The sequence below is a fragment of the Lathyrus oleraceus genome, chromosome 3, assembly GCF_024323335.1.
Source record: "Lathyrus oleraceus cultivar Zhongwan6 chromosome 3, CAAS_Psat_ZW6_1.0, whole genome shotgun sequence".
Classification (NCBI taxonomy): domain Eukaryota; kingdom Viridiplantae; phylum Streptophyta; class Magnoliopsida; order Fabales; family Fabaceae; genus Lathyrus; species Lathyrus oleraceus.
Genome location: NC_066581.1, coordinates 86,728,280 through 86,733,783, shown reverse-complemented (window position 1 = coordinate 86,733,783; position 5,504 = coordinate 86,728,280).

Here is a 5,504-nt window from a genome sequence, read left to right as displayed (position 1 = left end):
GTCTTGAATTCGGCCCATCTTCAACAGAGTCTCGATCCTTTCTCCAGCAATTACTATCTCTGCAAAGCTGATTGACGGGCAAGCAGCCAATCTCTCAATATAATTGCCTTGAAGAGTGTGCATGAACATGTCCGCCATCTCCCTTTCCGACATAGGGGGTTGGACGGACGCAGCAATCTGTCTCCAACGCTGAGCATACTCTCTAAAGGTTTCCTTGGCAGTCTGAGACATACCTTGCAACAAGGTCCGATTTGGAGCCATGTCCAAGTTATATTGATATTGCTTGACAAAAGCCTCTGCCACGTCTTTCCAGCTCTTGATGGTAGTACGAGACAAATGAGAATACCATTCACGAGAAGCTCCAGTTAGACTGTCTTCAAAATAGTACATCCACAGCTTTTCATCTTCCGTGTGAGCTCCCAACCTTCCCAGATAAGATTGGAGATGAGTGCATGGGCAAGAAGCCCCGTTGTATTTCTCAAAAGTAGGGGGTTTGAACTTGTGAGGAATCCTTACTCCCTGAACCAGACCAAGATTTGTGACATCAAAGCCTAAGGAATTTCGAGACTCCAAAGATTTGAGCTTCTCAGCAAGCTCATCCATACGGCGAGTGGTCTCGAGGGCCTCGTCGTGCAAAGAAAATTGATCATACTGATAATCTTCAGTAACGGGGTGCCCGTTAATCCGAATTCCCTGATTCACATTGTACCTTCCGCCAATACCATTTCCAACATTCCCTGTGTTGCCAACATTACCCGGGTTTCCATCAGCATTTGCGTTACCCGCGTTACCAGTGTTCATAGGGTTATCAGTGTTCCCAAGGTTACCAGGGTTTCCCTCAGCATTTGGTATCTCCACCTCCGGATCGGGTCTCGGTTGCTCAACCAATTCCCTCAGCTTTTCCTGGCCTTCTGCCATACCGGTCATCAATGTCATGAACTGATCCATCCTTTCACGCATATCAGCCAGCTCTTTCTGTACTTGGTCCATCGCTAGCTGTGGACGATTTTCCTTTGTCGGGTACCTATGGACTCGCTTGGGACCAATAACTGCCTGATACAGGGAACAAACATTAGACACTGCGGTGACACCTGCAAAACAGACAAGGGTTAATATGCATGGTATGCGATGCACTGCTTGTTCAATTTTAAGGCACCCCCGTTTTGAAAGGGAATACCCTGCAAATGAATAAGCATGAGATGTTGGATGCAAATATGCAGATGATGTTATGCAATGCAAAGGCATGTCAATCAGAATTGATGGATCCGCTTGAACATCTGTCAGGTTGCACTGCATGGAGAGAAATTCACTGAGGAATATAATACAAGACCAAAACTCTGCTCCAGAAAACCGGGTTGGTTGGAGGTTAAGGTTTCCTGAATTTAGCCCGCCCCTCACTGGTAGATTCTAAGAATAGAAGTTTGTCAGCTTCAGCCCTTCAGTCGAGAATAATACGTTTACCACTGAAGGTTTGGTATTATTACGGGACAAAAGACCTCCCTTGACTCCCCTCAACAGGACATCCTAATAGCAAGTTCCCAGTCTCGGGATCCTCGGATTGAGCAGCGAGAATGCGCCCACCAGAGCTAACATAATCACGTCTCGGAGGAGAGGCCTCGACTGAGTTCTCGGGAAATGGTCACCAGAGTCGACGATTTCTAGAGGAACATCCTGCCGTTATGGAACACCCTTAAGACATAATATATCCAGAAGAAACCTCGTCTGGGTGTGGTTCTTCACGAACGACTTAACGTAGCAACACGCCACGCAAGCCTCATGATTATCCACTCTAAAACCTGTGTGTACACTCAAGCCTGGGTAATGGGCTTATCTCTCATAGAACACCCCATCCCAACAAACAAACAAACAGATCCAACAGATACAACAGAGGCATGCAAGCAGGTAAGCAAATAAAGGTACAAAAGCATGAACACCCAATAAACAAGAAATCACACAAGCTAGGAGGGACTCGCTTAGGGAAGATGGACCAGCAAGAGGTCAACTTCTTTCAGTCCCCAGCAGAGTCGCCAGCTGTCACAGCCTGAAAAATACAGTGCGCGATAAAACAACCGGCGAAAGAAAATGACAGAAGAGTCGCCACCGTGCGTTATTCATCCCAAAGGAGGGAAATGAAACGCTCGAAGTAAACCTGAAAAAGGAAAGGACAAGACAAGGTCTCGCAACCAAATCTTGGGTTCGGGAGTCGGTTATGCGAAGGGAAGGTATTAGCACCCCTACGCATCCGTAGTACTCTACAGGATCCACTTTTGTAGTTCTTGTCTAAAGGGTGTGGGTTTATCTAATGTGTTATTTACAAAAAAAAAAGGTTAAATGAAAATGACTCGCGCGGATGTCCCATCCACTGCATACGTATCTCATCTGAATATGAGAATCAGAGTCTTCGTAGCTCGGCTGACCTATGGGTTGGGGGGATGTGTGCTCGCTAAGACATCGCGTCTTATGCCTACGTATCTCATCTGGAATGAGAATCAGAGCAAGCCGTAGTTCGGCTACCTACGGGGTTATGGAGTGGGTTTTGGACGAACGACGTTACTACGCAATCTACCGGATGCTCGACCTTTGGAGACTTACTCACCTGTAGTAGAAGGAGTAAACGTGTGTTTAGGAGAAGAAAACTCAATGAAGGGTTAGGGTTTGGTGAACTCGTGCAAAAAGGCAGTCCTTGACGAAGGAACCTGTAAAAAAAAACACACAAAAACATTGCCTCCTATCGAGGTCTTCCAGCTAGGAAAGCAGTAAAATGCGGGAAAAATGTAAAAGTACCACGCGGATAAAGATCCGAAGTAACAGCAGTTAGAGGAATGGGAAACCCAGGGATCCTTCCAAGCTAAACACCATCAAAGAAAGTGAGTCAGTACAGGTAGTCGGAATGAAACCTCCAAGGGGTATCCCACAAATAAAGTGGAAAACCACGCAAGTTATCCCTGCAAAAGTCATGTGAGCCCTCACAAAAACTCAACAAAAGGGTTAGTGAAACACCATAAGCATTTTTTCATGGATAACATTATGGTTTCAGAAACCTCAAACCCTGTGGCATACATTTCAGAAATCATGTGATTAAACATTCAAGGCATTATTTATACATTCATACATAATTATGACCCCGTGGGCAAAAACCTAATGAAATTCATCCATCATACCTCAAACATTCAGAGTATTCAACTTCAAAGCAAAAGGTAATGGGAATAAAGGCAAACCTGATTGGAGAGCTTGATTGAAATTGAGTTGCACCCGTGAGGTTTACAAAACAATCTTTAGGGTTTATGTGAGGCAGAGGTGATTCTGTGCAGTTGAGTTCCCTTCAGGGTTTGGAGGCTGCTCTGAACTCTGTTAGCTCTTCTCTCACTATCTTTTTCCCCCAGGGTTTTGTTCCAAGGAAACCTCAGAGTATTTTTGATTCTCTTCCTTTTTCTCAAGTGAAGCCTTGGTATTTATAGACTGAATTTCATGGCTTTGTGGGCTCAAATGAGAGAGACCCAAGTCCAAAATTTTTTGTTATATTTTTTTTTATTATTATTATTTTTATTTATTTATTTATTTATTTTTGTAAAAAATTATTTTTTTTTTTCGTTTTTATTTTTCGTTTTTTTATTTTATTTTATTTTATTTTTATTTTTTTTTTATATTTTTTTTTGCTAAATGAATGCATGAATGAGGAGGGCAAATTTTGGGGTGTTACAAAGGTCAACAAGTTGAGAGCCAGAAGATAGTACAACTGGAGAATGAAGAAGCAGAACATGTGGAAACCATCTTCAAGCTAAAAACTGAAGTTATGCTCTTAAACTCAAAACTGGAAGAGACAACCAAGTATGTAAGGATGCTGAACAATGGATCTGACTCCTTAGACAAGATTCTTCAAACTGGACAAATCACAAGAGTCAAATCTAGAATAGGGTACCATAAAACTAAGGCTGAAAGTAGTTACACTGGTTGCAAACCTCAAGCTAAACCTAAATACAGCAATAGTAAGAGCAGTTCCAAGATGTCACATCATATGTCACACCATCAGAAGAGAAAACAGCAGAAAGACAAACACCAAAGATGGAGATGTCATTACTGTGGGAGATTTGGACACTCAAGGCCTTTCTGCTATAAGCTGCATGGTTACCCTACCCCCATTCATCAACATCATCAGAAGAGAAAACAGCAGGAAGGCAAACACCAAAGATGGAGATGTCAATTCTGTGGGAAATTTGGACACTGAAGGTCCTTCTGTTATAAGTTGTATGGTTACCCTAGCCATGTTCATCAACAGACTCACTATCAACCCAGACCCAAACATCACAGGACTATCAACAAGAAGCAATGGGTTCCTAAGACTAATGTTACAAGTCTAATGGCTCACAAAGAAGAGTGGTATTTTGATAGTGGATGCTCTAGACACATGACTGGAAACTCAGACTTGATAACTGATCTTCACCCTCATGACTTAAGCTATGTAACCTTTGGTGATGGAGCAAAAGGTGAAATAAAGGGGATAGGCAAGCTTGAGTGTCCTGGAGCTCCTAAACTTGACAATATTCTACTGGTCAAAGGCTTGACTTCAAATCTAATAAGCATCAGTCAGCTAGGGGATCAAGGTCTGAATATAATCTTCACTAAAACTGAATGTCTGATTGTGAACAAAGACAGTGAAGTAATTATGAAAGGAATCAGGACCAAAAACAACTGCTACATGTGGAGCTCTCAAATGGATAACCCCTCTAAGATGAGTACAGTTGCAAGAGGAATCTTCAAGGGAAAGGAAAAATGTCAGACAAGGATGCTAAGACCTAACCTCAAGGAAGAGAAGGTCATGATGGCCCAAACACCTGAACATATGACTAGAGGTATGAAGTCTGAAGGTAGTGAGAGCTTTGCTGAGACACAAGGGACTATGAGTGCAAAGAAGATTGAGAAGATATCAGATGAAAGCAACAATGCTCAACCAAGTTGGATGAAATTACTGATAATTATATACAATGTTACACTCGATGCTATGACATTGTATTGTGACAACCTGTATGGTACACCTATGTCCAAAGACCATATTCAGCACAGCTGGACCAAGTACATCATTTGCTTTCATCACTTATGTAGAAAATATGTAGAAAACAAACTCATAGCTCTACAGCATGAAATGCAACTAACCAACAGGACTGCAAGGGATTGGTATGTTGTTCAACTGAAATATGAAAAGGGAAAATTAGGGGATTGGTTTTTTGAGAAAATATGGCAATTAATGTGGAATGGAAAAGGTAACAAAAATATTGTCTGCCCAATGAAAAGAAAGAGCCACATTAATAATGAATCATCTCCTAGTATTAGAAATAGTATCTATTTCACGCTCTGCCTGAACACAATTCTTTCCATCTTCATCAAACTACTCAGAGAACCTCTGCTAGGGCAAAGAAAGTTTTCTCAAAAGTTCAACAACATATCTCTCAACATCCACCAACATCTAGCTCAAAATCCTTTCATACTAGAACTTCCTCCATGGAATT